Below are 17,272 nucleotides of genomic sequence, written 5' to 3' on the forward strand. Positions count from 1 at the left end.
CTATACGTGTATGGTCAGAATACATGGTCTTCATCATGATTTCATTGCCATGCAGCTGTATATACCCAAGAGTGATGTGCCCAATCTCATTGCATAATTCAATACTTTCTTGACAGTGTATCCAGAAATGTGTATCATTCTGTAAACTGTACTGGAGCTGAAGAGGAAGTGTCTTTTTCACAAGCTCTGTCATTTTGCATGGTGTTGTGATGATAAATGTGCACATCCTTCTGTCAGAATATATCATGAGAATGAATATGAAAAAAAATGTAGAAAACTGCACTTAAAAAAACATACCATTATGATTTGGCACCAAGATACTCTGCAATTTAAAACTCCTCATAATTCTGAACTGACAGAGTCTAATTTGATAGAAGGGTATTTTCATTATGGGTCACATTCCATGCATAGCTCCTACGTGTCACTTAAGGGCTGTTTTAACAGACCTTACCCCGACAATGTTGCAGCATTGTCATGAGAACAAAGTTCATTGCCTTGGGTAAAAAAAAGAAAAAAAAAACACACATGAGAGAGTGAGGGATACTGTTTAATAACAGACGCACACCAAAAACACCATCTCCAGGTAGGTTTCCATAACAACATACCCATTCATGCGTGAAGGGGTGTTGTTACAATTCATGCACGTGATCAATGTGTCATCCTGTTTGGACGATTGCTTACATGCGTGTTGAGTGTATCAAAGGAATGTTACTGCGGGAGTGCTGTGATAGAAGGGTTGTCTGGGTAATGTCGGGGTAATTACCGTGACTGGCTATGGCAGAATTTGGCAAAAAGTTAACCACGACAAAGCCTGAGCAATATTTTGCAGGGACCGTTTTAATAGGCAGGATAAAAAAATTTTACCTGGATGCTACCCAGATGTTGTCACGGTAACTCTAGTTTGAAAGGCTCTCTTAAAACGGGGCTTTAGAATTCCTTGATGACATTCAAAATGATGCAAGGTCATAAAATGTAGACTATGTATAAGTTCGATACCTCTACTGTGTTCTCTCTTTTACAGGTATTTTTTCTTTTCTGTTGATTGTGTCATAACAAAGAAAAGAATTTATTAAAATAAGGTTCATTACCATCTGTAACCGAAGCAAATGTCTGTACACTTTTAATACTTAGCTCAGAATGTTGCCTGAAACTAAAACCTGAAAGTCAAGCTCCCACTTTATTGCTTCCAATCAGTGAACTCCCCTACGCATGAAGTATTGTCGATGAGAGCAGGAAAGAGTTTTTCTTGTCATACGATTATATCGTAAGGCATTGTATCTTGTGAGTCGATGGCTTCAGTGTACTTGGTCAGAGAAGATCATTGCACTTTATTATGCTTATCCTGACACTTGTGTTCCTTATAAAATGTGATGAACTCTTTTATGTGCCATGTTCGCACACCCGACTCAGTTCACATATTCTGCTCAAACACACAAACCAGCCCAAACTGATTGATAAATCGCCAAATGCCACAGTACAGTGAAAACCTCTCCTGCGATTCCATTCCTGTCACATCAAGCTTGCATTTTATGTTAGTCCAGTCACCCTGTGGTATGACCTGGAAAAAATTGCAACAGAATTTTTCTTTCCAGATTCCAGCTCCCATACCTCTTGCAAGAAACATATAAAAAATCTAGAGAAATGGAGGTGGGGGAAAGCTTGCAAATCATAGGAATTATAAAATGGGTGTAATCGCCTATGTTTCAGCTCCTCCGCCGAATACAAGCATGTGCTAAAATGGGATTAGTGGTTTCTTTAAAAGGTAACTTGAGGAAATTAGTGTCCCAAACACATTCAAACTATTAATTTACAAAATATTTTCTTCATTTCAATGCTGCTATTATGATCATGTTCTCATTTATTACACCATTACCTCTTCATGTTCTTAAACATCATCAGCATCGTCCACTTTGATTGCTGATGAGTTGGTACAGCTAACCCCTTTGCACTCTCCACAAGCAGGTGTGCAATCAAGGCCAAGTTTCTTGCAAGTACATCTCCTTGTATTGCAGTCAGTCTTACAGTTACACCTGATCACCTTCAGGAGTGATTCTGGAGCAGGCGGCAAGTCTGTCATTTCTGGCTGGAGTGTCCCACGAACATTACACAAGCTCCAGTCTTCAGGATTCAAATGACAGTTATCCATCCATTCCTGAACCTGGAAGTAGACTCTGGCACTGTGGTACTGGGCAGCTGCTGATGTTGGAGGTAGAGTCTGCACCTGGACAGATGATGTACTGGTTGATACCTTCTCCGAGAATCGTCGGTATCGCAGTCTTTTCAGCTCTTCATCAGGACTGCCGCCATACAGACAGACAAGTGCTGCCTCACCAGCGTGCTGTACTTCTTGTCTGGTAGCCTCACTGCTGCAGAAGAAGTAGGAGTCTTTCAGTTTCTTCAGAGGAAGACCCTTTCCAATGCCAAAGATGTGTGAAGTAGTATCGCACCCTGCAATGGCATGCACAAATGGTCCACTGAATGTGCCATACTTTAGCTTTTTTGCTTCCCTGTTTACGACCTGGTTGGAAGAACAGTGGGTAGGATGTCAGATCTGCATGGTGACACAGAAGAACCAAGAGATCAGTGTCTTCTCCGATGACAGTGGTGGCTTTCTGAGCAGCATAGCGAACTGCTGTCTTTGCAATCAGCACATCTGCATCTCCAGAAGCATGCACAGTCTTGCAGCCAGCATCTTCCAATCTCTCACTAAGCATGAAAGCAAACTGTTGTTTGTTGGTACTGTTTGCCAAAAAGCGATCCTTCTTTGTCCTGATTGGCATGCCTCCAACGAAAGACACCAGTGCCCCAACCACACCCCCAGACTGCCTGAGATGCGTGACATCCTTGGTGGAGGGTCCTGCTTCATATCCATCAAAGACAACAATGGAGTCCCTGAAATTTCTGCACACATATTCTATATACATTTGACACACAGAATCAAATGTTGCATCTCGGGGCCAAGGGACTCTATGCAGTAGTGATCCACAATCAAGTACATATTGCATATGATATTATCCCCTGTTTGGCTTGGCATGCTACTGCCTTTGCCTACAGCTGTCCACATGGCATCAGCAAGGACTGGCTTGTTTGCTTGTCTAGGCATCCCTGATGACTCAAAAAGTGAACTTGGATTGCTGCAGAGCTCATATTGGAAGATTTCAGCTATGTTTTCACTAGCATGTGCCGCAGTAAGCAACCGCTGAAAAAGCAACTGGGGATCTACGGGAAGCGAGTCCCCATTTACTTTCTCTCGAACTTTGCAGTCCATTGTCACCACCTGTGATGCCTTCGTGAATGTGTATTCAGCTGCACTGACACCCTCCATTGACTCCAGAATCTTCATTCCAAGCATCTTTGCCGTGTCTGCATTTACAGTAGCCTCAGCAGTCACACCTGTTGCAATGTTTCGAAGAGAGGAATCCTCTGAGTAAAAGGGATCTCTTACTTGCAGATACTCCAAGAGACTTCTGGAGTCTTTATCATCTCTTGCCTGTCTGGCTGGAGATATATCTTTATGTTGGTCACATAGTCTGTGCCTGTGAATTCCTGCATTGCACCATTCACATCTGAGCAAGCTGGCATTGACAGCAGCCACTGTGCACGCTGGGCCTCAGACATGCCTCTACCTCGTGTTAGTCCTCCAGTTGTCTTCATAGTTCTAACGAGTACCTGCTCTATCACCAAGTCTGATGATAGTCCAGCCCAGAATCGATCACTTCTGCGAATGACATGGTGCCCACATTCAAAGGCCTAAAAGATGCTGGGATGTTGCTTAGACAGGTTGAGCATCTGCTGCACATAGATCATTACTGACTTGGCATATAAACTGTGCCCAGCTGCAGCAAAATGTTGCAACATTTCCTGGAGAGTATTTAGATTGAGCTTCCAATTTCCAGTTCTCTCTGCTCTGATGAAGAGGCGGAGAATATTGTTCATCTCCATATATTGTATCCACAGACGTGCTGTACGTCGTTTCATTGATTCCATTTTTTCTTGTAGACGTTTGTGAACCTTTGTATGGCCTCATAAAGGTCTTCATTCATGCCTGCAACCTCTAATTCAGAATGGTTGTTGGGATCTACGTCATTGGTGACTTCCATCTCCTGAATACTCACTTCAACACCCTCATGCAAGAAAGCAGGCAAATCATCATCATCGGGATCTTCAGCCAGTGTGGCTCCATCTTTTCCAGTCTCTGTGCACTCTTTTGCTGCTTCAGGTTGTCCCACATGATCACTGGTACTTCTCTCCGGTAGGAGTAAGTTGTATGTCTTGGCTATACCACCATTGCATTCAGAGCAGAGTCTACAAGCACATGTCCTCACACTGCCCTAGCAATGGCCTTTCCATTTAGCATGTGAGTAACTGCATTCAGTGCATGTACACAACCTCCAAAAGCTCTCGCAGACACTTTTGATGCACAGAATGTCAAGCACAAACATCAATGTTGTCCCCCCCCCCCGTAATTTAGCTGCTCTGTTGACACCACTGCTCCCCTTTTCTCCCAGTAAACCAGTTGACTGTCCATTGGTCAAAGACTCATTGCACAACACACAAAGATCCATGTCTGAAGGTTGTTTAAGACGTACTGACAAGGCGATCAGAGAACTGCCAGCTTTCCTAGAAGACCATGCACAGCTAGTGTACAGACAGGGAAGCCAGTCTCACTGGATGCTGATGTAATGATGTAAATGAAGGTTAGATGTTAGCTTGGATACAAAGAGCATCTTTGTGTAACACACACCAAGGAAACCACGCATGTGGTTGTACTTACAATGTGGCAAAACACACATTCTCTTTGGATCCTATTTCAGACAGGTTCCCCCACCTATATTCCTCTAGATTCCTCTAGATGCAAGCTTTCCTGGAAGACCATGCACAACTAGTGTACAGACAGGGAAGCCAGTCTCACTGGATAGTGATGTAATGATGTAAATGAAGGTTAGATGTTAGCTTGGATACAAAGAGCATCTCCGTGTAACACACACCAAGAAAACAACGCATGTGGTTGTGCTTACAACGTGGCAAAACACACATTCTCTTTGGATCCTATTCTAGACAGGTTCCCCCACCTATATTCCTCTAGATTTTTTGTATGTTGTTTAAGGATATCAGTGGAACATGTCTGTGAAAAAATAAATTCTGTTGCAATTTTTTCCGGGTCTGGCCATTTGGGGGCTAGATTGACTAGTCTATGTGGTGATTGACTATCAAGTGATGCTCCCTAGGTACTGAATTTGCGAGTAAATTCTATTAAAGTTTCTGTCACTGTTTTGTGTGCAAAAGTCATGCCTGTACAATTATGTAGCTATTAAAGTTACTGGTCATTTGAAAGAAAAACAAAATAGATTTGTCATACAGTTCACATCAAAGCAAAGCGTGGCATTTTCTCTACAACTTTGCTCATGTGTCCTGGGTAACAAAAATCTATAAATGTTACATAGATTTGAAAAACAGAATGATTTCTCAAAGCATATTATGTTGCTGTCTCAGAAAGACGTGGCACACAGAGGGGTTTCCACCATGGCACATAAGAGTGAATATTGTGGAAATGCTTTCTTATTACACCCCCGCCAAACGAAGTTTGAAGGGGGTATATAGGAATCAGCGGACGGTCGGGCGGTCGGTCGGGCGTGCGGTCTGTCGGGCGGTCGGTCGGGCGGGCGGTCGGTCGGTCGGGCGGTCGGTCCGTTGCAAATCTTGCGTCGCGAACTACTTCCTCAGTTTTCAACCGATTCCCATAAAACTTGGCACAGATGTGTGCCTTGGGTTGTAGATGTGCAAGACGTATTTTTTGACAGTACCCAAAAGTACGTTGCCATGGTAACGGCATATTATGGGCAAAAATGGGTACAAATCTTGCGTCGCGAACTCCTCCCACAGTTTTTGATCAATTTTTATGAAATTAGGTACAGATGTTCATCTGAATATGTTAATGTGCAAGAAACATATTTCCGCAGTGGCAAAAAGTGCGTTGCCATGGTAACGGCATGTTATTGGTAAAATATAGGGCAAAATGCTTCATGGCAAAACTGCTTCATCAGTGTTCTTCCAATTCTCATGGAATTCATATTGAATGTTTGTCTTAGGATATAGGTCAGCATGACACATTTCTTGACAGTGACAAAAAGTATGTTGCCATGGTAACAGCTCACATATTATGAGCCAAAATGATGGAAAATTTTGTGGTGCAAACTACTTCCTCAGTTTTTGCCCAATTTCCATGAAACTTGGTACAGACGTGTGCCTTTGGTTGTAGATGTGCAAGACGCATTTTTCGACAGTACCCGAAAGTACGTTGCCATGGTAACGGCATATTAATGGCAGAAGATCAAGGAAAGATCTTGCAGATTTAACTACTTCCTCAGTTTTTTGACCAAAGCTTATGAAATGTTGTTTTGACCAAAGCTTATGAAATGTTGTTTGGCGGGGGTATAACCAGTCGCTGTAGCGACATTTCTAGTTAAATTCTAATAGTGGCACATCAATTGACTGTGTCCAGGACCAAGTTCATGTTTCCATGTATACAAATTTTTTAGCACCAGTGCATGTGATGAAACAAACATTGGAATGTACAGTACATGCTGTATAATGCACATCATTTCAGGAAGAAGCTAAGACTCTGGGAGACTGCTATATATAGTGAATGTTCTCCTTTGCAGATTCTAACTTCATTGATGCAGTTTTTCTTTTGGATAAGGCAAAATTGTTTTTCTCGCTTACTTGATACTCGAGCACAACCAAAAATGTGCCTCCTGAATATACCGTTTCATTTTGTTTCTTTATTTGTTTTGCCTATTGGTAGATATAGAAAAGAAATCAACTTTCTTGCATAGTAGCACAAGGAAGAAAATTATCCTTTGCAGATTCTAACTTCATCGATGCAGTTTTTCTTAATGTTTGGATAAGGCAAAATTGTTTCTTTCTGGGGGATTTTCTGGGCACATTTAATGGTATATAAAGCAATGGGACCATGGTGTGGTATGCAATGTCTGTCAAAATAATAGGGCAGTTGTTGCAGGGTTTATCTTTCAAGTGCTTCTGAGGAAGGAGTTGATGTCATCTTTAGTACCATCTATACTCGATGGCATTGTTCCTGGAAAAAGCTTCCCCCATAGTGCTGTGACAGTACAGAGTAAACTCTAAACTCCACAAATAACCTTCTTTCATTGACTGAGTGGATTCAGCAGTGCTTTTGTATTGTAGCTGTGCTGATCCAGTTTTGTTAAGTGGATGTGAGTGGATATTGAAGAGTTAATTATCCCCCTCAGATCTCCTGTTGCAGCATTTTCCCAAGAGTAGGAGAAGGTGAGATAAATCTCACTTTGGCAGGAAAGTCACCTATAGGGAAAGAAGCAAAAGATGTATAAAGCCATCCCATTGTCTTGAGTGTAGAGCAGAAGCCTTCCTACATTTTTGTATGCCGACCATGGCAGAGTCTCTGTCTTCCCTCTCTCAGTCTCATGATAAAGCATGACATTGAACAGCAGAGGTATAATGTATGTACAGGGTCCAAGGGGAAGGGGGGTGGGGGTGGGGATGACAGTTTCCCCCTTGCCCAAACTGGTGCTTGCATCAGTGTTCAATGCTTTTATCTTCTCATCATTACAAAATATTTGGGTTGCCATGAGCAAGCTGTCATCTGAGTCCAGAGCAGAGGGTTTAAAATCATCTGCAAACTCCGTCGATGTATCAATGTCTGTAACTAGAAGACAAAAAGGAAAGGCAAATCCAAAGCATAGAATTCACAAGCAAAATATGTGACGAGAGCAGCTTGTCTTCTGCCCCATCTTCCCAGAGCACCCAAAGACGCCTTCTTGGATGATGGCGCTCATGCCATGCCCTTGATATAAACTGGTTAGTAGCTTTGTACTGGCTGTTTTGCAGTTTTCTTTTGAATCGCTTTGAGTAGGTTGAGCCATATTGACTTGTGTCAAGTGGACGAGCCCAGAGTGGGCGCACCTGTCTCATTGTTCAATTTGAGGGGTAATATGTGTTCCCAGGTCGCTATTGGAAGGAGATCTTACCCTCTTCCCTGCACAGATCAATTTGTATATGGGCAATTCCACGGTAAATGGGTAGTTTTATGCACTCTAGACATGGAGCAATTTCATTTGAAAATATTTGTTTGAATCATCTTTTTTTCTTTATTTCTTGAATAAATGTGGTAAGGTGAAATAAAATATTCAACCTCGTTGAGTCCTGTTGTTATTTTTTTGTGATGTGCTGGTTTGTTTGTTTTTATTTAATATTATTGATAATGTGCAAATTTGAAATAAAAATTGACATAAATTGCAACTTGTATAAAATAAATTTTCTTAGAAGACACGCATCCTGGGTGGATTATAATTCAAAATTTATCACCAACGCACCGAGAAATCATTTTCTTGTTCGCCCTGAACGATTACAAGAGTTTTGAGAGAGTGGAAAGCAAGCTGGACCGAAAAGGTCGGCGTTCTGTCCTACTTCAGTTACGTACGTTCGGCCTCAATTTCGTTTGGTTTCCAGGCGTCAGAGTGCAGTTATTTTGTGTCAAATACACTTTGCTGACGACAGTTTAAAGTTAGGTTTCACTAATTCAACAGAAAATTAAATCAAATATTTAATATCCGTCTTCAAAGTTACCAAATTCAATTTTCTGTCCACGCCGCGAACGTACGTAACTGCTGGTTGAGACACTCCAGTGTCGTTCGATTTAACACAGAAACGCTGACACTACCCTGAAGTTAGACATCTGGATTCGGTTTCGCGCCACAAGCATAGCTGTCTTTTCAGAACATTTAGTTATCTTGCTTCAGCTTCCTTTTCTAATTCTGTCCAGTATGTTACGTGCGTTCAGTGGGTACGCTCCGCTAGGTGGGACGCACGAACGGTGGACAGAATCGCCAATCGGTCTTCGTTACGTGTGTTCTGAACGCGCGTAACTCAGACAGATTGTTCCCATGTCTTGTTTACCTCGTTGTTTCGCGCCGTTCTGTCCGAGGTTGCGTATCGTTCGTATGAAATTTCCCGTGTTATGTCTGCATTGCGTATGTGCAACCCATCGACTGCTCAGATCTGAATATGACGGAGGTGATTACGACTCTCGCTGACAAAAGGTAAATTTTGCATTCTAGAGTAGAATCTTCCGTAGTTTTAGGATTAATGGCCCTGCTGGCATTATTAGAAATTCTTTTGAGATTTTCTGTATGCTAGCTTTCACTACTCGTTTTCGAGTTTACACGGACGATAACTGAGCCTAGTCCCACATGTGTTATTTTTTGTCAGTAAATTCTTCGTTGCTTCCAGCTTCAAATAATCTTTCTTTTCATCTTTTCGTAATATTTTTTCCTCAAAATAAAACCAAACTGACAGTGACAGAATAGCAATGAACGAAAGCTAAGCCAAGAGTGGTACTTTAGATGGCTGAATACAAGTTTAACTCCACTGTCCATCGTGAGCTGACGCACTGTACGAGTGTACTGTTAGTGTAACGTTTTACTTTTAATATAGAATTTAGAAAGCCAGGCCAGCGCTACGCTAGTGACACGAGTCCCAAGTGTAACCACACGATAACGTTAGTGTATGTAGACACCCATGATCAAAGAAGTTACAAAAGAAAATTTACTAGGTTTACATCGGGATTTGACTTGATTTATTTCTGCCTAAGCAACCAAAGTGCAAACTCGACTTCCAACGTTGTTGATTTTGTCCTTCACTTCAGCCACATGAGCTCAGTCTACTCATTGCAGTTCTCTCATGATTTCCATGATGTGATTTATTTATTTAGATTCTATTTCTATGTTTTGATGTAGACTAGACAACTAGCAACTTATGTGAGAAGCTGTGCTGGCCTGTTCTGCACCTTTTAGTGCAATAGTGAGTGACCAGAGCATCCCTTCGATCATCATGCCGGTGCCCAGCCTGTCTGCTTTCCAGTGTTACGGTGAGGTGTGTATACATATTTTTATGATTTTGCGGGAGGGCTCATTGGAGCTAAGCGACCCTGACTCAATGTACAATCTGTTCATAACACCCTGTCTTGTGTGGCCTGGACAGTTGTCTGTGCAATGCATATTTTCGTTTTATTATGTAATCTTTTTTTTTCTTTTGGCCAAAAAGGCTGCTACATTGGCACTCTTAAATATGTTAAGGTTGCATTTTTTTTTTCAGACCATGACAAAAAAAAAGGTTCCTTTTATTTACAGGACTATTTCTTATTCATTTTTAAAGCACATAAATTTATAGTGCATACATGAATAAATGATTGCAGAGCAATTTGTGTAGGATGTTTGTTGGAGATATTGAATTGCTTTCTACAGTGTAAAACAAACATTAATTGTTACCCTTCAAGGATAGAAGCCATGGCCTCCATTTTTTTTTTTTTTTTTTTACACTATGGCATATTCTTTTTTATTATGAAGATTTTATCATAGATATCTTTTTGAATTTTTTTGATATTTTCATGATGTTGCAATCAATTTTCTGTATCGCCAGTGTGCAAAAAAAAAAAACCTTCTGTGCATGCTGAAGAGCTCTGTCACAGATACACTGTGGGATTCTTTTGTGCCCTTGTTCACTTCTGGTTGTCTCACGCTAAGTAGAGGTCGCAGTTCCCGTATGATTCAAGGGAGTTAATCGTCTGCTTTTCCATTGCCATCCCTTTTTTTCTTGGTTAAAATTCAGCTGAAAAGAGTTGAAAGTTTCTAAGTTTTACTGATTTGCGGTCACTAGAGTCATGGTTCACTACTGCAAGGCTTCAATGTGCTGGTCACGTGATGGAAAGCGAAGAAATCTTCAACAAAAAATATCTCTGGATAAAGATAAAGCATGATCTGAGTGCATGTGCAGCCAAAACCAGGTCAAGTTTGTCCCGTGAGCTACACTTGTATCTCATAATGCATCTAAAACACTGCTCTCCGCACGGCACCTAGGTATTGGCGATACCAAGAATTACACCTATCCTTTTTTTGAAACTTTGGCCAGGAAAGGTTGCTAGGTTGGTTGATAGATTGGAGGTCAATTTTTATTTTTCTATGACAAACATACATTGCTAATATGTACAGAAGTATTCTGTATTTATTTTCCAAAGTCTATGAATATTGCATACATGACTAAATAATCAAACAGAAAAGAAATTCAAGAGGGCAAACATTGTGCAGAGGTGTTGATGCTCAATTGCTGTCTGCAGCAAAAAATAAATATTACACATTACCTTTCGAAGATAGCGCTAACCCGCAGCCTCCTCCAAATTTCTATAATCCTATATTCAAAACTTACTGGAAATATTTTATTATTAGATGTCTTTGAATGAAGATTGTAAGATAAAACACAGCTCTTAAAAATGGGATGGCTACACATACTTTTGTTGTCTACAGTAACAGTTTTTTTTTTTCCTAAAATTCCATTTTTTTAAAAAGAGTCTACTGTATTTGTAGTTCGTGTATTTTATTGCTTGGTTTACGGAATATCTATGCAGCAAAATGTTCAACTATATTTCAATTGCAGGTGACATGTACATGCCTTTTGAACAATCTTTTATCTGCACTCAGTATATAGGAATATTCCAAACTTTCAAAAATTTTGATAAAATGAACTCAATATATGTATTTGTTGATTATGTATATAATTTTTTTTTTTTTCGACAGGTAAAAGACATCCTGGATGATGACTTAATGGGGAAAAAAGAGGCATGGAGTTTTCATGTGGTCGATCAAAGACGACATCTCCGGAGAATCTACAAACAACATCCTGTGCAGAATGCCTGATCCCGTTCTCTTGGAGGAGCAAAGCACCACAAGACAGCAGTTGTTTTTTTTTTTTTCCTTCAAGTTGTAAAGAATATCAGATGGTATGACTTTAACTTTTAACTTTTTGCAAGATACAATGTACTAAGAAACCACTTATGAAATTTTTATGAGCATACAATTCTACAAGGAATTCAAAGTTTAGCTTATGAAACATGGTCTTCAAATGGCTGAGGTATGAAGCCACAAAGTAAACCAATGTTATTGAAATAGAAGATCTGGGTTTCAACTTTTATGAGGATCACTTTGTTTAACTTTCTTTTTGGATATCTCAGCCTTTTCAAAACCGATTTTCACTTAAGTAAACTTTCAATGCCTTTAACCCGTTGAGGACGGACTGATTTTGCTACAGCACGCATTTCCCATAGACCCCTGCCCGAGTATACTCGGGACTCGTCCTCAACGGGTTAAGAGAACCTGTATGCTATTTCAAAAAGTTAAAAGCTGAGTCATCACCTAAACCAATACTTACCATCCCTTTTGTTTTAAAGCAAGATATAAACAGGGATACAACTGAATAAAAAAAGTTGTTACATTAGCTGCTTTGTTTCTTACTGTGGCTGATGAACATTAAGGCGATAAAAGAACGAACAATGTCAGTTTTTATTGTGTTCAGAGCCTGTATGTTGATCGAGTTTTGGAATATGATGACTGAAATTCCAGAATGGGCCCTATACACCATTTGAATACATTGTACGTATGTATCGAATGGGCAGGCACATAAAAGGGTGTTTTTTGTGTGTGTGTGTGTGGGTTTTTTTTTTGTGTGTGTGTCTAATTTACAAATCAACTCATAGGTTGTAAAGTTAAGAGTTCTCTGACAGTACCTGAACATTTTGGAAAGTGTTATTCTTTGAAAACAGTTGATGGCACATTAAATTCTTTATGTTTCTTACTGTGGCTGATTTACATTAAAGGTCCAGTTTACCTTTGGGAGCAGTGATTTAAAATATGTTCAAGATATCACATTCGATGCATATGTGTCAGTCTGTTGTATCACAATATCCTACCATTTAAAATGTTCGCAATAAAGCTGAAAGTATAAGGAGATATCAGTATTATTCTTGATAAACCATATGTTTCTAACTATGGCTGATGGACATTAAGATGATAGAAGAGTGAACAATGCAAGTTTTAATTCTTGTTTATGGAGCCTGTATGTTGATGTAGTTTCTGATGTGATAACTGAAATTCAAGTTTAGGCCCTATACACCATATAAAAATGTACACTGTATTGAATTGGCAGGCAAAGAAAAGGGTGCTTTCAAATTCATGGCATTTTTCCGTCCAGATGTTTTCACTGCTGTCAGGCAGAAGCTCGGTGGTCTAGTGGAGATGACGCCTGTCCGGAGATCAGGGAGTCGTAGGTTCAAATCCTGCTCGAGTATGTACGTCCATGATTTATTAACATTCTTTTTTTCTGCTGTCAGGCAGAAGCTCGATGGTCTAGTGGAGATGACGCCTGTCCGGAGATCAGGGGGTCGTAGGTTCAAATCCTGCTCGAGTATGTACGCCCATGATTTTTTATATCATGGCTACTATAGAAACACTGATCAATTCAGTGCTTATTTACGTTGATGTAGGGCAAATTGTCAATCAGTTGCAAAGGATGCTTTGTTCTCTAATTTACAAATCAACTCATAGGTTGTAAAGTTAAGAGTTGTTGTACAGTACCTGAACAATTCTGAAAGTGTCAGTCTTTGTGTATTGATTCCCTATAAGGATTATTTCCCTAATGAATGTTACAACTATTCATTTTCGAATGAATGTAAATTGAAATGAACAGATTTAACTGTTGCACTATCAAATAACAGTTTCTTTTCACATTGAAATCAGTTACTGGTACATTAACTGATGTTTCTAACTATGGCTGATGGACATTAAATGCAATAGAAAAATGAACAATGCAAGTTTTAATTCTTGTTTCCAGAGCCTGTGTGTTGATTGAGTTTGGGATGTGATGACTGAAATTCTAGTTTAGTCCCTATAAACTGTATCAATACACATGTATTTTTGTATCAGTAAAAAAAAAAAAGTTTTAAATTTGGACAGGCAAATACAATCCACTTGATTTACATACGTGTATGTAGGAATATCAAGGTGTAATGGACACGAAATGATAACTGCTGACCCAATGACAACAGCAAAATGCTCCTTTGCATACAGTATTTTGATATTTCAGCCTTTGTATATACTGCACATTGTGGTTTAAAATGAACTACACAATATGCTGGAGAACGGGAGTGTATTGTTAACCTTGGAAATTAAAAAACTCTGTAAAGTTCAAGTTTCTGTCCTACTCTTGTGTTACATGCGTTCACCACTAATGCAGTGATACATGTCATATCATGTACTTTGGAATTTCAAGAAACTCTATTGCAATGAAGCTTTGGCTTTTCCTCACACACACATGCACCCACACAGATATGAATATGACAACAGTTCGCCCGATTATGGAGGAACTTAGTACAAACACGATCTGGCCTTTCGGATATGATGCACAAATTTTCTGGCATTAATCATGAATGCACACTTCAAAATGACACAAATAATGAATGTTTTCACAAATATGGACAACCTAAATTGTTCTTATCATAATGTATCAGTACAATAAATAGTGTCAGATGATTTCAAATCAATATTTGTATTCTTTGTATGAGGAATCCATCATTCCAATATTTCTGTCCTACTCTATGTGTTACACGCGTTCGCCCCATACCTATTACACATGTCTTACTTACATACCCACTCAAGCTCTATTTGAATACAAAGTTATCTTTTCCTACTTAAAAATATTTAATATAGGTATTAGGCAACCAAACTCTGAAATATGGATACTCTGAAGACAATTTTAATTTTTCATGTTTTTCCAACCTAAAACTACCCATTTACTGTGGAAATGCCCATATAAGCACATATTGAATGGGATAAGGAAGACATTGGCTGGCGATAGCCATGGCACTGAATAGATTTGTGAGGAATGCCTGTGCAACGTATGTGATAAATGCCTGTAAACTTATGTGATATATTGTGTGAACATTACGGGTAAGATGGACTTGCGGTGAATTTGAGAAAAGAACAGAAAAAAGAGTCCTCTATCCACATAATTTTTTTTTTTTTTTTTATCTTACAGCTCTTGTAGACTTTATGACAGAATCCTTGTAGATTATTTTATTGACGAAATGATGTAGCTGAAAACTCAAGTTGAGGAGCTTACATTTCATTTTGAATAGGATGGCTAAGTTGAGAGACAAATTATTTAATACATATGGTCCACGCCTGAACCCTTTAGAATCTTTTCAGGAACTGTGGAGTTTTGTAGAAGTTTAAATCTTGGGATTACTGTACGAGCTGAAATTTTCGTGTACAGATATTTTCGCGAATTGCTACTAGGAGGACATTTTCACGTGTTGTTAATTTCGCGGTTGCGAGGTCTAACTGTACTTATCTATTCGCACGTTGTTATTTTCGTGTGTTGTTATTTTCGCGGTTCAAAGACGATTCGCGAAATTCGCGAAAATAAAACCACTAGTGGAAAAGTGAGCAAAGAAAATGAGATTCCATCGGGAGTCGAACCCGAGACCTCCGGATTGCTAGACCGGTGCTCTACCGACTGAGCTATAGAAAGCCCTAGTACAGTGTTCGTCCCAGAAACCCTTAATTCTCAATGCTCGGGTGGTCAGAAGCTATAGCAGTGTGTTTGTGTGTGACACACACGCACACACTTGAACCTGGCATAAACCCGAAGGATAATTCAACTTGGGGATAAATGCGAGGGATCACCGAAGTGATGCAACTTTTTGAGTTTGTAACTAAATAAAACCACCGCGAAAATTTCAGCTCGTACAGTATTTTTCTGCTTTTGTTAGGGTATGAAGCATGCACTTGATCTGATTTACAGAAACTCTGTGATCATCTTGAAGCAAAATATTATGATATAATATACTTGTAAATATTCATGGTATTCCAAGCTGTAACATATTAGTTTCAGGACCTGCAATATGATGTGTAGTTTGATAGTTAAATAACCTCATCTCATCGTCCTTGGTGATAAAGATGAGTCAGATGTACAGTTGAATTGATTTTTTTTTTTTTTCATTGATAATGATAATGCCGGGGAGTGTTGTGCTGTGTACATGTACAGCTACGTCATGTGGAAACAAAATCCTGACCCAGAGCAGGACCCAGAGCTGGATTGTTATACTTGCCCTGCCATTCATAATTTCCCTCTCTCAATAGCATTGTTAACAGGGAACATCATAAAAATGATAAACTTGTAGGTCCCTATACGTGAATAATCTGAGAATCACCAGTTGAGACTGCCAGTAGTGCTCATGCTGTGATAGGAAATGTTGAAAGAATTGTGCAAGGTCATCATTTTCAAGTTGAACAAAAGAATGTGGAGCCGTTTTTAGTCTGATAAAAAGAACGAAAGGACCACTAGATGCTCTCAGTTTTCTCTGTTTTTTGTGACGATACATTCCATTTACTGTCATGGCAATTGTCTGATAAGGACAAACAGCAGGCCAGCCCCATGCTGTACAATGAGGACATGTTAGTGAGCATAAGTCACATGTACACTTTTGTATGTGAAGTTCACATAGCTTCTCAATAGCACATTGTTTTTTAATACAATCTTTTCGTTGTTGTTGTTTCTTTTTATCTTTATGTTGGGTGGCAACTATTAAAGCTTGGTTCTGTTGGCCTAGATTGTAAAGAAGTAACAAATTCTTCGAAATGCTATGAGAAAAAATTCTTGATTTACATTGGTACATGTAGATGAAAATTACAACAAGAGCACAAGAGTTGTTGCAGTCTGACCTATGATCTTGTTTTTTAAAAGCAGCACAAGCAGAAGTAGTTCTGCAGTGTATACAAGGCTTATGCCTAGTTCTTTCTCCCTGATAATGTTATCCGGATGACTCTAATCACACAATGGAACTACCTATAGGCCTATTTCATGCTCTAGTGTCTATGCTGTCAATGGTGTCTGCATAGAGCAATTTAAGAAAAAACACAAACAACCAAACAAATTTTGATAAATTTGTAAAAATAGACCCTTTGGGGTATATATCATCTTGAGAGAGAGAGAGAGCTGGGGTAGGACAGATTCAAGTCAAGAAGCAGAATTCTTGGAATCCTGTGGCTGTACAGTCTGTATCAAGACCTCTTGAAAAGCATATTGATCATGCTTTTAGGATATTTGATAGTAATTCATATTTGTGAAATACTTTTTTAAGAGTACAGATACCTAAATACTAGGTAGTTCCTGAAGAACACAACATGGGCACAAAGAAATTTAAGATCTCAAAGCTTGAATCTGTGCAAGTATGAACTAGTGTTAAGTGTGAAATGTGTGTGGATTATTTTAAATCAAGTGAAAGGTTAGATTTGGCACTTCTCATGTTTCAACATTTTACAATGGAATATTATATCTGTAAAAAAAAAAAAAAAAAAAAAAAAAAAAAGGTATTATATCATTTGTA

The 17,272-nt window shown here is 39.3% G+C and overlaps 1 protein-coding gene across 2 annotated transcripts in view; it reads left to right on the plus strand.

The window, feature by feature from the left end:
- Nucleotides 1-17,272, plus strand: part of LOC140237242 (cAMP-dependent protein kinase catalytic subunit beta-like) — a 151,905-nt gene that overhangs the window by 90,268 nt on the left and 44,365 nt on the right. The window lies entirely within an intron of this gene.

Source organism: Diadema setosum, chromosome 13, assembly GCF_964275005.1.
Source record: "Diadema setosum chromosome 13, eeDiaSeto1, whole genome shotgun sequence".
Taxonomy (NCBI): Eukaryota; Metazoa; Echinodermata; class Echinoidea; order Diadematoida; family Diadematidae; genus Diadema; species Diadema setosum.